The sequence below is a fragment of the Tamandua tetradactyla genome, chromosome 4 (assembly GCF_023851605.1).
Source record: "Tamandua tetradactyla isolate mTamTet1 chromosome 4, mTamTet1.pri, whole genome shotgun sequence".
Classification (NCBI taxonomy): Eukaryota; Metazoa; Chordata; class Mammalia; order Pilosa; family Myrmecophagidae; genus Tamandua; species Tamandua tetradactyla.
Genome location: NC_135330.1, coordinates 76,537,898 through 76,555,430, shown reverse-complemented (window position 1 = coordinate 76,555,430; position 17,533 = coordinate 76,537,898). Strand labels below are relative to the sequence as shown.

Genomic DNA, 17,533 nt, shown 5'->3' with positions numbered 1-17,533 from the left:
TGGGTAGAGTATATTTAATGGTCATCTGAAAAATCATGATCTTAATCACAACAGAAGCACTTGCCAGAACTAGTTTGCATAAAATTTTTTAAAAGATTATTAAATATCCATTCAGTTGAAAGAACTCGGTGATCGGTAACTCTGCAGATGAGAGCACCACAAATAAGACCCAGCCTCTGTCCTCAAGGAACTTGATTCTGTAAAAGGGATGCCTAGAAGACACAGAACCAGATCTCAAGGCAGAATGTGAAATGGGCCAAGAGAAACTTGCTGTCAACATTAGCACAAAGGAAGGACGCATTCTTTTGGGTGTAAGGAAGGAGATAAGCATGGCAGTTTCAAGAATAGGTAGCATTTAGAGAAGCTTCTGTTTTGTTGGTTCTCATCATTATTGCAAAGGAATAAGTGTTTATTAAAGAAAAAACGAATCAGAACATAAAAACAAACTGAAAGAAGGTAATTTAAGAAACCACACCCATTGGATGACAACTGCTGTTAACACTTGGAAATGAGAGCATGGGTGCATTTTGAGAAACTGGGAGAATGCACAGTGGCCAGGCCCATAGTTAAGCTGACCGCGGGGTCCCTCATGTGCATTGTCTGTTCCCTGTTCCAGAGTCCTTCCCCAGTCCAGACTTCCATCGTGCTCTCACAGAAGTACCCACACCAAACTAGCTTATGGTGGTTTATTCCTCTGCAGTTTTCTATTCCTTATTTCAGTATTTAAGAATGCCTGATAGGCAGTCTCATCTGTCTGCAAGGCCAGGTGAATGTAGCAAAGATGAAGTGTCACTCTTTAGTTCTTCTTGTTGGTATTTAAATGCAATATATGACAGAATCAATCTGTTAATTGGTAATTAAATGACAAAAACATCACTCCGTTTGCCCCACGAATGATGCCAACTTTCCTTCCTCCCCCCCCCAAAAAAAGCTGTTTCAGGAGGTTTTAGTGGGATGAATGAATAAATGTATTTCTTTGAATGCTTTTGTTGTTTAAAAACGCTATTGTTTCATTTGAGGTGTGAGGAAATGTGCTAACCTTGTCATTGTCGGTGCAGCAGTGCAGAAATGATAACTGTATATACATTTTTTTTTAAAGCAAAAATAGAGAGGAGCAGGAAGGAGAGAGACAACTTATTTAAATCCGGAATACAGTGAAAGCTCATATGCATTGTTAAAAAAAAAAAAAAGCCCTAAAGAATTGCATATGGATTAGAGGGATGAATATTCTATTATTTCAGTCTGTTCTGCTGATCTTCTTATTGTGACTTTGTGCTTCAGAAATCTGCCAGGAATTTGGCTTTGCCGTAGTAGGCAGTAATTTTAAATGTGTATCAAGCACTTGATAGTGTATGATTTGCGTGCTGTTGCATTCCTATTCCCTAAATTTCCCACCAATTTATTACTTTTTTTCAGACTGTTTTAATATTTCAGGATGATGAATATATACAGCATCATTAAAGGTAAATAAAAAATGCATGAAATTAAAAAATGGAATATTCGATGTTTCTTTGCTATAATCCCTCGGCCCGATAGGAATGAAATGTCTCTGTTCTGTCGAGTAATCCCTGAGCATGATTAGGAACCTGGGAGTGTCCACATAGCCCACATAATATTTGTACCATCTAAGCCTATTTACGTAAGGTTTGAGTAAAAGTTGTGATTAGAAGACCTTCAAACCCATTTTACAATTCTAAAAGATATGCTTGCCTCTTAATCTTTCTAACTTTTTTTTTTTTGCTGGAGTTGGTAACGATGTGTTTTTAATTTATTTTCAGAATGCTATTACTGCCCGTCTTTTTTATACTGAAATGATACCTCGGCTATTCTATTGAAATCCACTTTTAAGACCCAAGATTGAGTTCAGCAGTTCATTGGCATCTTGCGGCTCTTTTTCAACATTTGTAGGAAGAAGAGTTAGTTTACCAGGGTCCTTCACCCCTTCCAGACATGAACTGATGTTTGTCTAGGGTAAGATTTGTCCAAAGTATTTTCTCTTTTTAAGGAAATCTGTTCCGTAGCGACTCACAAAACCCCTGGTTTTATTTTCTCTTTAATGCTTTGCTACAAAATTGTTTAAATTGGGTTTTTGGTTTTTGAACTAAAGAAGGCAACGTTTGGTGAAGAGAATATCTGAATACAAAAAGACACAGACATGTTTTCTCTGAACTATGAGTAAGATAAGGAAGCATTGGTAGATGGCCCCACATTGCTCGAATGCCTTCTTTGGAAAGTGGTTCTTCTGTGGTTCTTGTTTCCCTCTTTGATAGGTCTCTTTACAGGTAGAAGTATTTCAAAACATTTTACAAGTCACACATATGATTTTTTTTCTCTTCCTTCCAATTAGATTTTAGCAGCTATCAGGTTTCTGTTAACCCCATTTCGTTTTTTTTTAATTGTACAAATATTGATTCAGCAATCAGATATAAAAACTTGTGCATTTCAGTGAAGTTTAGTGGGTGACATTTATAATCTTCTTCCAGACACATTAAAGTATTAGGACTATCATTGGGCTCTTTTTTTCCTAGCAGTCCTTCTTTATTTTGGCATAAGCACAAATGGCACTATTTTACTATTCACTGCTTAACCAAAGTCACGGAATGCGATGATCAATGGTTCTTATTAAGTCCACATTTATGAGCTGCATTAAAATGACCACAGTTCTAATGAGCACTCACAAATGTAGTGTGTTTTGAAACCATATTTCATACAGCACCCCAAAGATGTGCTATAGAAAGATTTTTTAGCCTCTGCTCCCATTTTAGTAAGTCAGCTCTGACGATCTGAGATGAATCTTCTGTAGCAAAAGAAGCATTCCATTAGCATCTGTGTAAGTCAAGTTCAAGTTGGCTTTTCCTGCAAACATGCAAACACCAGGCTTAAGCAGAGAAATCGCAGTATTGATCCTTCTCACTCTGCGAGGGTGCTGTTTGGTATAATAACGCTGTCAGCAACAGTGAACATTTTCCTGGAGAGGCCAGTTTCTGTGTTTGCCTCCCACTCAGCAAAGAAAGAAGTGGTCCCTAAAAAAAACATATGGCCAATAGTCCCCTCGATGAACTTTAGCCCTGGGAAGGCATTTAAGAGCTGGGTGGTGGTGGGGGTGGGGGAGTGAGTTTTAAATAGCCCACACACTTATACTAGAAAATTTGCCACCGAGCATGTGCTTTCGTAATGGTCGCGTGATAGTGCTGCTTCATTGTGTTCAGTTCAGCGGAAATCTGAGCCTCCCTCCACCAGCTGCTCTGAACTGTACTCAGATGTCTCGGGTTCAGCTGGCAGATAAAGCCCTGCTGTGTCGCAATTGCAGCGTGTGGGGGCTGCCAGGTGCAGCCAGGCCAAGGGATGCCTGAGCCCTGGTGGTCCTTCTCCCTAGGCAGGTGGCAGGAGTGGCCTGGTCTGTGTAGATGTGGTAGAATGTCCCCAAAGCCGCCACAGAAAAGGAAGGATCTGGATTTCCATTGGGAAAATGTTCTGGATTCGGAATGCAATAGATCCCGTTCCTCAAAGCCCCTCCAGATGATGCAGGTGTCACAGTGCAGAAATCAGGGTCATCTGGGTTAGAACTCAGCCTCTGCAGCACCCAGCTGTGCGACCCGGGGTGGTTGCCTTCACCTCTCTGTACTTCCGTTGCCCTGTTTGTAAAGTTCAGGTAATAATATCATCTGCTTCAAGGGATTAAACAAGACGATTCTTTGGGAATACGTGCTTAGCTCCACGCCCAGCTCATCGTCAGCACTCAGCAGTATTACCGCCATGAAGCTTTCATTGGGGTATATGCACAGCTTTCCGTTTTATAAATGGGGAAACTAAGGCTGTAAATTCTGAACTCATCTACGCCCTCTTGGCCAAGAATAGAGTCTCTGCTTCCTGGCTTTTGTGCTATTATGCTAACCACTAATCTATGCTGCTTCCCTGCAACAAGCCCTTAACGTTCCTATCCTTGATTAAAGTGAGGGAGGATTTAAGAAAATAATGGTAAGAAATAACCTCATGGAGAGGAACTTAATCTGCTGCTTCTCATCCTTGAAACTGATCATCTTTGAAATAAATAGCTATCTCTTTTCACTGTGTCGCTCCCCAGCTAAAATTATCATATTTTAAAAATGTAAGTTTTACATTCTTGGTGAAATTGGCAAGTGTTTTGAAATCCTTATTTTGGGTGACTGTGGAGTCTTGGATGCTTCGGAAACTATCCGCAGACATTAGACGGGCTCCGAGCCTTGAACAGCATAAGGTAGGGAAATGTTTACCTCATAGTTGCAAACGCGCGCCGGAGTATTTTGCCTTAAGCAATGTAGAAACTCCCGGGATAAGCAAAAAGCACATTTTCAAAATGAAACAGAGTGAGGAAAGCAGCAAAAAATAAAACATGGGAAGGTTAAAAACATGCATAAGGCAAGATTCAAAAGCACAGACAAGAAGTCTTTCGGTTCTTCTGTTAATAATGAGTTATGGCCACATTCACAAATTAATTTGCAAATTAGTATTTGGAGTTGGTTAAACAACTGTTTTTTGTTGCTTTCTTTTCTTCTGAGAATAAAAAGCTGGTTTTGACATGCAGTTCCGCAAACGAGCAAGGAAAACAGATTGTGTATAGGCGCTGTGTATTTCAGCTCCCTCTAGATTGTGAATTCCATTTTACCGATGAATTCCCTTCCACCCCCAAAATAAACACTAAATAAGCACAGTTCTGCTACTCATGTCCATAATTCAATTAGAATCCTAATTTGCTTGGTTACTAGATATGGCCCAGGCAACGCCATTGTGGCAGGTAGAGCGGGAGCTTTTTGGTTTTTCATCACCAAGGAGCAAAGCCTTTTGGACACATCAGCGCTACTTTCAGCAAGTAATGCAAAATGGAAAATAATTTGGCTGAGGGGCTCCTGGGATATTAGTGGCGCTATGGGCAGGGGATCAGGCAATGAAAAATAAATGGAAAATCGGTAGCCTTAATCTCTTTATTGTGAATCAGATGCCACAGCAGAGGTTCATAATACATTCATAAACACCAGCTACGCAACTGAGATACTATTCCTCAAATTCAAGAGCTGGTAAAAATACCTTCCCAAGGGAGTGAGCATGTTTCCCAAATGATCTTCCCCTACCTATGCAGAACTTTGTGGTATAAACCCAGGGAAATCCCAATAACTATTATTTGTGTGGAGTGCTTAAGCATTTGTGGACACTCCTATGAATGGTCTGTCTGAGAGTCGCCATGACAGCCCTGGGAGAGGAAGGGTTTTCTGTTCCCCTATTTTACAGGTGAGTCACCTGAGGCAGAGAGAAGGTAAATGACTTCCAAATGTTGCTTGGTGTGGGTTAAACAAGAATTTGAGCCTTAATTTTTTGGCTTCAAAACTTGTGTTCTTGGGCGGGCCACGGTGGCTCAGCAGGCGAGGACGCTTGCCTGCCATGCCAGAGGACCCGGGTTCGCTTCCCGGTGCCTGCCCATGTTAAAAAAAAACAAAACAAAAACAAACTTGTGTTCTTGCCACTCCTTCACTCAACTTATATGGTAGCAAAACCAATACTAATACAACTCTGTAACATAAATTCTCATATCTTCTGAGTTGAGTCCTATTTCCTGACCTAAGTTCAGTGGAGGCCTGGCATCACAAAGACTGTTTTTACATGTTCCCTTAGCATGGGCGACAGAAGAGAGTCCCATGACATTTCACATATGGAGCCAGAGTTATTACAATTTGTTTCTAGGAGAGAGAGAGTGCTCGCTAATGAAAGGAAAAGAAAACACAGCACGGAGAGAAGTATGGCCAAAGCAAGCCTACCTCTCATTTTATTTTATAGCACCTGTGAATACAGAGCTGTGTCTTTGAGGTAAAAGCTGGCTGATCTATTTTGCCTTGTTCATTATGGGATCTCCCATGTGAGCAAAAAGCTCTACCCAAACTGGACGCCAATGGACCTGCAAAAATAAATTAAACTGGCAAATGGGCAATACAGTGGTCATGAAGTATTTGTTTATTGGCTTTTTGAAAATACTTCAATGTGTCTACTTAGTGTTTTCAGATAAAAGCAAAACTTTGCCTATTCTTTCAAAGTAAGCTTTAAATAAATGTGTTGAAAAGACGAGGTAACACTATAGATGAAAGAGAAAAGATTCTCGCACTTTCTGCCCATCTGATTGTAGCAGCCAAGAAGGAATGAGGGAATGCAGGAAATACTAAAAAACTTGGGGGGGTTGGGGAGATAATTTTTGTGACTCAAAAATAACCTTGTAAAGCGCAAAGAACCTTTGTACCCCACAAAAGGAATCCTAATATTTGAATTTATATGAGGGGGAAAAAAAAAAGCAAAGTAAAAAAAAAAAACAAAAAACATGGATTTAGCTTCTTCATATAATGAATCTCTTAAACATATATTTTCGTATTCAATTTCATTGTTTCTTTATGTATATTCTCTTGAAAGTGGGTCTTGGAGACTCCCCGAGTGATTATGGCTCCATTCTTTCTAAGGACAGTCTGTTACTGTTTTCTCTAATAACCTGTGATCATGTAATGGATAAACAGTATTTCCTCTGTTTTAATGACCCACAAGGTTTTACAGTGGCCAGCAGCAAGCCAGATTCTCCTCAGACTCTGTGTTTTGTTCTACATTCCTCAGTACTATGACAAAAACTATTTACGTTTTGCTTGAGTAGCTTAAATACCATTTTAAAAGACTTTAGATTGCTTTTGAACATATTTGAATGCATCTTTAACCATCACTGGGCTTAAAATGGAAACCCTTTTTTCAGCTTATCTGTATTAAACACCTGTAAAAATCAATGGGACTGTATTTTTTTTCCTTATAATGCTGTGTTCCTTTAACTAATGCCAGAAATAATGCACAATTTATTCTAGCGTGTTCTTTTCCCTTTGCCTGATGTTCTGTGGTCGTAAGTGGCATAGTGCATAAGAAGTCACTTCTGCTGACTTAATAGTAAAACTGCCTGGTTAATGTTGAAATTCAACCAATCGGAGCCTAATCCTCAAGAAGAAATTTACTTTCTCTTCTACTGATTATCATCCATCTTCTTGATAATGAATATGCGGAAAGTTTATTGCATTTTCTGCAAGTGCACATACTTACATAAATGACCAATAGGAAAGGTTAGAGTTAACCAGTGAGGTTTTTGTGCTTTGTTATTTCCCCCTAAAATCAGAAGTCATTACATTTATATTGAAAATATTGAGTGGTTTGTATGAGCTGTATGCCAAACTAAGATTAGTGTGCTGTAGCCCATTACAAATCTGGAAGATTGACCATTTTTTATGAGTTAGGATAAAAAATATGATAATAATGTCTTCTCATCATCATAAAGAGAGATGATAACGACTAAATGAAATATTTATATTATCTCATTTTATTTGATAGGTTCCACCTCTCCCACATCAAACTCTTCCCTAAGAGCAACCATCGTCTTTAAAAGACAAATCTTTGTAGAATTCAAGTTCATCATGTTTGTGTTAATAAATCTGGTAATTCCATACTTGACTCATCTTTATTCTCTTATGCAGTTTCTGAAGTTTGTTTTGCCTCTCAAAACAGACACTGATATTCTAGTATCTTTGGTCTGGGGTGCATAAAGGCAGATTACATTTGAGTTTCTATGTGCATCTTCCAATTTCTCTGTTTCCAGGTATTGTTTTTTGGAAAGGGAGCTAATAAAAGAAAAAAAGACATAAAAATCGCATGTATATATATTTTTAATCATTGTACATATGTGTAACCGTGTATGTGTAATTGTGTATGTGTGTATATAAGCTATCTTCTCTTGCTGACCAAATGTTCTCTATACCACTCAGTCTTTTCCTCAACTACAGTTTGAGGCTTTAGGCTTCCCCTGCCCTATGTCTCTAAGGCGATGTCTCCTCTTTCATGGACCCTTTCCAGATTTTTACGTTTTCTTTGACATGTAACATATAGAAACACTATAAAGTCATGTAAATATTTTTTATAACTCAGAGTACTCTGAACATAGATAAGCAAGTTGTAACCAAGAGCAAAAAGGGACAGAAATGGCATGCAAGAAGAGGTCAGGTGTTTCTACCATTTGTACAAGGGATGGTGTGCAGGAAGAGGTCAGGTGTTTCTACCATTTGTACCAGGGCATCCAAGCATGTCTTGAAGTGTCTTGTGCAAGTTTAAGGAAGGAATGAAAGCCCTGGCGTGCGAATGTGTCAAAGTGGATGACCTGGCTGGGCTGCTGGGCTGTTTTCACAGCCACCACCTTTGTCATAAAAGACTCTAAGATTTCCCAGGAGCAGTGTGTGGGTGTGTGGCGGTATCACAGTGCTTTCATGTGAACCGAACTCTTCCTCTCTTTTCCTCCCCCCTCTCCATCCCTCTCTCTTCCTCACTCCCCATGCTTACCCCATTGAAGTCAGAGAAGGGAAAGATTCAGGCTTGCCCAGTTTGTTCTAACGTAAAGAGACGTGGAGTTCTGTGAAAAGTGGTGGAGGGAGGCTGCGTGCCTGACTGATATTTGGATCGTGTGTCTGTGGGGACGGCCGACTCCATGCCTCTCCTCTGTGCAGCAGCTCTGCCCTTCTGGAGAAATCCTGTCTAACTTTGCCCTGAGTGGGGTGACAGTTCCATGGGCTTTGACGCTTAACACCTTGTTAGATCAAGGCTCACGATGACACTGTGCTTTCGATTTGGCCCTTCTTTTCTGCAGGAGCTGTTCAGATTTGCTAAAAGCCTGAAGTAACATTGCTGAGGAATTTTAATGTTTAAGGGGGAAAATGCCATACTTTCTGAATGCACGGATCTGCTTTAAATTTTTCTTAAATTTTAAAAGGAGAGTTTGGATTCAGCACAAAAAATGTGGCTATCCTCCAGAATTTCCTTCAGATCATTCATCTTCAGATATCTGAATGATAGAGACTTAACTCATCATACTATGGTGCTACTTTTTGTCCCCGATTCACTTTGTTCAGTTTTTAACAATGACAATTGGAGCTATTTTAAATTTGGTTTCACTTTGATGTAACTAAGCACTTATTCATTCAGATATTTCTGTAAAACTCAAAAACAAATGACAAAAAGTAAATCACCAAAGAGCCTTTTATAGTCAGAAGGAGCAGAATTTTAGAATCGAATAAAGTTAATTCCATGGCCTTGGCCTAATTAATTTTCCTTTCTAAGTTATTTTGACGTATCATTACACATAAGAAAAACTGTAGTTGAAAAATAGTGTCCACGGTGCAGGGTTGTTGGGCAAACAGCAACTTAACAAACTTAGCTCGGTGCTTGGCGATTACACATGTAAACATGTAAACAAGCACAGCACTTGATAACTAACAGCCACTTAATCAGTTACTTTATTTTCTCTTTCCTCTCCTATCTCTTTCTAACTTCTTTCCTTCCCATATGAGCAAAAAAATAAAAATAAAAATAAAAAAATAAGAAAAAAATTCCTTTGACAAAATTATATGATATGAAACTTGATAGTATGCAAAATGATTTTATGAACTGAGGCATGGTTAGATTGAGAAGTGAGTGGGGAATAAATAGTATTACAGGCACTAGGAAGTTTTATGTTACAGTCCAAATAAATTTTTTTATATTAGATTTACCAACGATCTCTAATCAAGATGCATCCAAGTCTCAGGTTCTAACAAGGCTCACTTTCAGCTATGCCTTTTTTTTTTTTTTTTTACGATTTGTATTGTGAAGTATAACATCTATACAAAAAAAAAAGCAATTTTTTAAAAAAAGAAAATTTCAAAGTACATTGTAACAAGCAGTTATAGAACAGATTTCGGAGTTTGACATGGGTTACAGTTCTACAATTTTTGGTTTTTCCTTAGCTGCTCTAAAACACTGGAGACTAAAAGAAAGATCAATATAATGATTTAGCAGTCATATTTATTTGTTAAATTCTATCTTCTCTATTATAGTTCCTCCTTCCCCTTTGGTCCTTCTCCCAATCTTTGGGGGTATTTGGGCTATGCCCATTCTAACTTTTTCATGTTGGAAAAGGGTGCTGATAGTATTGGATAAGGGGATGGAAATAGTTGAAGTTCTTGGAGAGGCTGGCCCCTCTGGGTTTCAGGACTTATCTGGTCCAGGAACCTATCTGGAGGTTGTAGGTTTTGTAAAGTATCCTTAGTGCATGAAACTTCTGTGGAATTTCAATAGAGCCCTAGTTATTCTTTAGGTTAACAGGAATGGTCTGGGTTGCAGTTTGGCCAGCCATGATGATTAGCAATGTCTAGCTGAAGTTTGCATAACAGTAGCCTCCACAGGAGCCTCTCAGTTCTATTTGAACTCTCTCAGCCACCAATACCTTATTTTGTTACATTTTCCCCAGTTTTAGTCAAGAAGGTGTTGTCAATCCCACAGTGCCAGGGCCAGCCCCAACCCTGGGAGTCACGTCCCACGTTGCCAGGGAGACTTTTACCTGTGGCTAGTAGGGGGAGGCTAATGATTTGATTTGCAGAGTTGCGCTTAGAGAGAGAGGCCACATCTGAGCAACAGAAGAGATTTTCTGGAAACAACTTTTAGGCATAACTATAGGTAGGCTTAGCTTCTCTGCTACAGAAATAAGCTTCATAGGAGCAAGGCTTGAGATCAAGGGCTTTCAGCCACACCCACACCATTTCAAATGGACTTTGTCCCATCTTCTTAAGTGACCAAAGCTCAGATGTAGTGACCCCTCACATCATTTGTGAGCATGCTTTCGCTTTAGGGTATTAACAGCACCCAAACATCAGGAACTTTGAGTGCTTTTATAGTCAAGGATCCCAAGATACATGGGATGTATTTGAATGTTTCTCTAAATTTTACAAATAATTTAGAGACTCCTCTCCGAAAGGAACCTCATATCAGTCTATTGGGCCAGTGTAGTAAGAATTCTGTATTGGAGTGGAAGTTGGGTAAGTGCATTTCTAAAATATCACTTAACTCTAGGGCTCTATGACCTTTTGATTCTAAAAATAAGAATGTGTCAAACACCCCAGAGTCTCCATGCCCACCTCTAAAATGAGTGTGTTTCTTTTGTGTCTAGCCAACTGTACTGGGTTGACTAGTGTGCCCCCCACCACATCCTCACCAACATTCGTGTTGACTTAGAGCCTCAGAACGTGACGTTTATTGGAAATAGGGTATTTGCAGATGTCATTAGTTAAGGTAAGATGAAGTCATCCTTCATTAGCCTGAGCTCTAAATCCAAATACTCATGTCTTATATGAAGAGAAAAGAGGCACACATACACTCAGGGCGAAAGCCATGTGACAATGAAGAAATGGGAGGGACGCATCTACAGGCTAAGGAAAACCAAGGATTGCCGGCATCCACCAGAAGCACAAAAGACGCAAGGAATGATAACTTCCCAGAGCCTTGGGCAGGGGAGGTGGGGTATGCCCCCTGCCAATAACTTGATTTCAGATTTCTAACCTCCAAAAGTGTGAGAGGAATAGTTTTCTGTTGTCTTAAGCCTCCCATTTTGTGGTAACTGTAACAGAGGTCCTAGGAATGTATCAATTTACGCTCTAAGTCAATAATGGTTGGTAACTTCAAGTGTTTAGTACTATGCGCGTCACATCGAATTCCTCAGCAGTGGTTACTTATTGTTATTATTTAATGAACTGTGTTTTTAGTAGCCCACATCATCTGGATGCTCTCTCTCTCATACATTCCCTTTAAATACTATAAGCACAATTCATGGTGCCTTTTATATTGGCAAAACGTAGAGAAGCTGCTGCCGATGAGTGCTGCCTCCTTTCAATCAACTATGTATACTCAAGTTTCCTAACCCTATATCAGCAAAATGAGAAACCCAATCCCCAAAAGAAAAAGCACTGCACCTCAACCATTTAATGTCATCTGCATTGCATTTTAAATATGTTTAATAATATCAGTTACAGAAAGAACTATGTTGAAAAAAAAATGGAAACATATTAGGAGAGAAAAATCCAGCTTGCAAATTAAAGTTAATTTAATAACAAAGAAGGTGGTATTTTTCTACAACTCCTGAGAACCATTCTAACGTGACTACAAGGCCTGAACCATTTCCCTAGAAAAGACTGGAGAAAAAATTTTTGAACCTTCACAAAATGGCAACACATTTCTCCAGGAAAATTGTGGGACGCCCAAGAGTGCTTCCCTGCTTTTGCAGATGAAACAATGCCGCTAGACAATTGAATCATACTATTAGAAATCAAGACTTCCAGATTGTTCTCCAACCCAGAAGCTAGTTTGCTAATATGCTCGTCAAACTATGGCTCAAGTCTGCCATGAACTTGATAATTGTCAGTTACTGATTACAGCTACCCCCAGAACGCATGGAAGTTCGTGAAATAGAGAATTGGTTTCCTAATCAAGAATGTGGAATTGCCAGTCTATTACAGGTGAGAGGAAGCTACAGACGCATTATGGAGCCCTGGACTCACAGATAGGAGTCTTTTACAGGCCCACAGGTGCCCTTTATGCATTCCCTTGCTAGCATAGTGAGGTAGAGGCAATAACGTCGTTTGATGATGGCTTTATTCTCTCCAAATTTCAAGATTGAAATGGAAAGACAACACCTGAATGTAATTCCCAGGGCAGCCCAGCACTATGCAGCCCTCACAAGATGCACAAAAGAGAGTGAGGCCTTGGAAAAAAAGTCTATTAGGGGATTTGTTTAGTCGAGCTCAGTATTTCTTACATTCGAGTTTTACCCGGTACTTAATTTAACTCGGCGAGTGGTATAATACGCTGGGGCAGGACTAGAGCGAGGCAAATGGTATTGCAGGCTGCACGTGATGCCTGACCTTGCAGCTGAGTATTAATCTGAAGTAGCAGAATTAAAATTTTCTATTCTTTTGCATTGTCATGCCTCACGTTGATAAGCACGAAGAAATGTAAATAAAAAAGACCTATTTCTAAACCTTCCGTACAACCTTTTTTGTTTTATGACAAAAGACAGTTAATTAACATACTAGCAGTAAGCAGCCTTCCCAAACTCATGCTAATTATGCATTCTGTTGACCGTGACTCTAGTCATAAGGTAATTGGCTTGCAGCAACATGACATTTCAAATCATCTCTTGAAATTACATCAAAAAGCCAGCCTGTTTTGTTTTGATAGGGGAACAATCAATTTGATAAGTGGTAACACAGCTCATTGTTTCACATTAATTAGACTAATTGCTGCATGTTAGCCTCTGAAATAGACAGAACTTGGAGAAGACAAAGGCTGCGCCCTTTAGCATGCAGTGTGTGTGATGGTTCCACTTGCTTGCACATACTGTAGGCAGAAAACAGAGCTGTTAGGCGGCAGCCTTGCGGGAGGCTGGGTGTTAACAGTAGTTCGATGTGTTGTGCTTAATACACTGGCTTTCAATTATAGCGTCCAGGTCCCAAGTCCCATAAGGAAAGGAAGGACGAGCCCAAAGAAGAGCCATTCCCCAGCTAACCAGGCTTGGGTTCTAAGGGACTTAAGGCAGCCTTCCAGTCATTCTCTCTCCTTCAAAACCCCTAAGTTTTTATGTCCCTGCCAAGGAGACCCCTACTTAGGCCCATTTGCAGTATGCCGGGCATAAATACCTTAAAAACAGACTGAAACAAAACAAGGACGCTGAGCCCAAACAAAACCCAATACCAAAAGAAGAAGCGATTCCTTTTTTTTTTAGTGATGAAACTGAGCCTGTCCACCAAACCACAGAAATCCAGCAAACTGTCATTGTGGAAACCTAACACTTCAGCACTGCAAATGTGTTTCAGTTTGACAGACTATACCTTTGTTTATTCCTGAGACCACCAATTTGGTCAAATTGGACAGTGTGGTCTTGGTGACAACAGCACGTGTCAATCTCAATTGGCAATGGAGAGAATTTCACTCGTGACCTGCCTGGACTTCTGATGCGCACATAGGTTGATGATATCTTGTTACTGGGTGTCTGATGCAATGGAACAGAGCTCCTTTCCAAGTCAGAGGCATCCAGCACTTAAAAAGAGCCAGATGAACTGCCTGTATCACTTAAATGCTGTCTAGTTATCCACACACAGCTTCAGAATACTGCTAGCTAACTAAACGCATGTGCACATCGGTAGCCTGTTGTTGTGTGGCTGTTCACATCTACGCTAATTTTTTTTTTCACATGAAGTGGCAAATTAGTCTAAATATTTGATTTTGCGGCTGCATATCAACCAAATTCAGTGAGGTTAGATGATGAATTATCTTCTTGGCTTTCGGCTGAATTTGAGCTAAGAGACAAGAGTCTCCAAAACAACAGACTGCGAACAGCTACCGCAGCCTGATCCAAAGAATGTTTTTCACATGTTCATGGTGTGGAAAGGACTCTGTTTCTCACTGGTTTCTTCAGCTAGACCAAGAGTGGTGCTGACTTCGAACAGGAAAGACAGCAGTATGTAAACATAACAGTGTTTCCATAAGATACACAGCTGCATTACCCATCCCAAAATTGTAAGTACGATGTTCCTCCACCTGTAAATGCTTATGGGCTTTGATTGAAATTGCAGAGGGAAGTGTGGCAGTGAGATTTGGATCTGGCTTGGAAAATGAAACCACAAATATTTTAACGAGAACTATTTGCTTCTGTGGATGAAGATATTTCGGACGGGGAGAGGAGGTGGACATTTGTACGGAAGGAAAGCATTTCCATTCTTCTTTTTTATCACTCCCTCCGAGGAATGATCCTTACGTGGGACTTCAAAGTACAAATGTATGCAGCAGGTTTTTAATTTAGCCATTAAAAAAAAAATTGTGCGGGGGGTGGGGTGGGGGAGTAGCAGGCACAAGCAATTAAATGATTGCTTCTACAAAGTAAATCAATCTCCAACAGGCTTTGAAAAAGGTACAAGGATTTGTGATTTAAGTGTGCTAATGTGCTGTTTTCCCTTTAAAATCCTAGGGTTTATTCTGATGGTAAATGATGAAAAAAAAAGTACCAAGATTGAAGCCCCCTTAGCATTCCGTTTAGGTGCTGCTTCCAGCTGCCTGAGCACAAGTTGGAAGCAGCTTTGTTAGGATTCAAGGCCGCATCTTCACTGTCTCTCCTGGTGCTTGTGCAGGCGAACCCTGTTTGGTGCAAAGCAAATCTTTGCTCAATTAAGTGAGCGACAGTGGCTGGTAAGCTTAGCCACTGGCCCAGGGTTGTCAGGCTTCTCCATGCTATAGACCAGGAGATATTGATGAGCCATTGCTACCTAAATAGAGTGGAGAGATTGGCTAAATAGCACCAATAATAATAATAAAGAATCAATTTAATTAAGTTGTCATGAGACCGACAGTCATGTTGAAAATGGGACTTAACGCTTCCTGGGCACAAAACCTAGAAAAGGGAAACTGCAGCTTGCTTGGTGTGAGGTGCTACCATTTGGTTGTTTGAATGCTTTTTTTTTTTTTTCTCCCCTGTCTTTCTTGGGTTGGGGGGAGAGAGGTACTGGCAGGTTATTAACCTGCATAGATCCTTTGGGCCAGCTACTTGCTTAATTTGAATAGGCTTTGTCCTATTATCTACTGAACAAAAGCTCCTCCCAACAAAACACTGTGGAATAAAGTTACAAGGCTTTGAAATGAGGAGAAAACTCTGACAGTAGGTAATTTCTGAGGGGAAAATTAAGGATCCGAGAAAATCAGGGAGAGAGTAGAAACAAGACATAAAGTGAGAATAGTTTTTAAATAGGAAGGGCTGGCAGAGCTGTTAATCACACAGGGAGCTCTGAGTTATCAGGGTCCTGGGACTGCAGCTAAGACAGGACGGCTGCCCTGCAGGAAACCCTGAATATCCCACCTAAAGCCACTAACAAAACAGAGGAGCCGTTAACCCGTTCCAACGGGCTACAAAAGTAAATACGAGGAATCTGAAGCGTTTTCGTCAATATTTCGATTCTTCGGTTTTTACTGTTTACTTGACGGTCTGTTGTGATGGTAGAAGTTCTCATTCTCACTCCCGAGTGGAAAACGGAGATTCCGTTGCTGGCAATAGATGGTTATTCAGCAGCATGGGATGAGGTGGAGACAGTGCTGTGAGGAGCCGGAGCTCGCTGCCCAGGCTTTGTTTCAAGAAACTATAAATTGGAGGGTTGATGGGGGAAATCAGAAATTACTCTAAGTTCTGAAGATTTAATAACTTCTTTTAAAGTAGATTCCGTACTCTTGCAGGGTAATTTTTCATAGAAATTACAGAATTTCTCTTTATAACTGTGTCAGTTTTGAGAAAGGACAGTGATGACATTTGGCTCCCTCTCCCTACCTCCACCCGGCGTTCCCACGAGCGGGGGGCCTTGCGGGGCCCTGCCTGGGGGGTGGGGAAGGTGAACTGCGCCTTTTGCACCCCAGCCTTTCATTGACAGTTGGAAGCACCAGCGCATACTGGCTGACTTCACAACATCTGGACTTTCACGGCTCAGCCAAAGCCAAACGCGTGGCAAAGAGATCGCCACCATTTACGCGTCCGCGTTGAGTGCCCGCTGCAATGCAACGTGATTGGTATGAGGTTAAATGAGCATCATTGTGTCCCTCACAATCAGTACAGTGAAATGCTTCTTGTAATTCCCGTTCTGTTTGAAAATATACTGTGACCCTTCAACTCTTGCCCACGGTCTTAAAGCGTGTCTCTTTGGCATGGGGTGCGGGTGGGGGGGAGATACTGATTCAATTTTATAAGACTTTTATAAGTATAAAACTTATACCCCAGTATAGGGATAAGTTTGAGGGTGAGTAAAAATGTGAGGCAATAAACTCTGTGAAATAAAATGCTAAGTTTCACGAGCAGTTCTCTGAGGAGAAAGTCTCTGGCTTTCACGGATCCTCAAAGGAGCCAATGGCACCCAAGTAAGACCCTGCTTGGGTATTCCAATTTGAGAAAACGATGTTTCTTTCCTATTAAAACAGAGTACTGTATATAGTGACATCATCTATTAAGGGGATACTTTTGTGGCTGTTGGACACCCCACCACCTACCCCAATTTATCAACAGCCTATTTTGAAAAGGTCTTTCTCAACTGGTCACAGTGTCGATCCACATATTTGTGCATGCTTTTTCTGCTTAGCGGCATCTTTCCTGCCTTCTCTCCTCAGCCTGTGTTCTTTCTGCTTTTACGAATTCCTGAGTGTATAAAGTTGCACCATGAAAGGGCAGTTGAGAAAGCTTGTGGCCATTGGCCACTGAACAGTGCCTTGCTTTTGTTATTCTGGATTGTTTTTAGAATTCATATCATTGATGTGCTTGGGCCATTGTTGACAAGATGCTAATGGTTTCCTGACTGGGCAGACAGCTGTGTTGAGAGGTGTTAAGCTTTCAGGAAATCATCTGCTTTATTAGTTCAAATGTACCTGCAATGTTAGCTTATTTACAATTGGATTTTAAGTCTATTTTTCTCACCTTTAGCAACTTACATTTCCTTTCCTTGTTTTTAGTGTAATTTCATTCGAAAGGTAGTAAGAGTCCCTATGTCATCCACAATAAGTTTGGTGTTTTTACTTAAAAATAAAAACAAGCTTTTATTTATTTATTTTTATGCCATCTTCCCTCTTCTTCCCAAGAACAGTACATGGTTTTAGAGCTATAGTGATAATC

The 17,533-nt window shown here is 40.3% G+C and overlaps 1 protein-coding gene across 9 annotated transcripts in view; it reads left to right on the top strand.

Moving 5' to 3' along the window:
• The window catches only part of ESRRG (estrogen related receptor gamma), a 625,071-nt gene that overhangs the window by 268,417 nt on the left and 339,121 nt on the right, over positions 1 to 17,533 (top strand). Inside the window, exon 1 of one of the 9 annotated variants that reach the window (XM_077157836.1) lies at positions 13,138 to 14,415. The exons of the other annotated variants lie outside the window; for them this stretch is intronic. The gene's annotated coding sequence lies outside the window, so the exon portion shown is untranslated. Of the gene's footprint in view, positions 1 to 13,137; positions 14,416 to 17,533 lie in introns of those variants that run through there. 9 annotated transcript variants of the gene reach the window in all.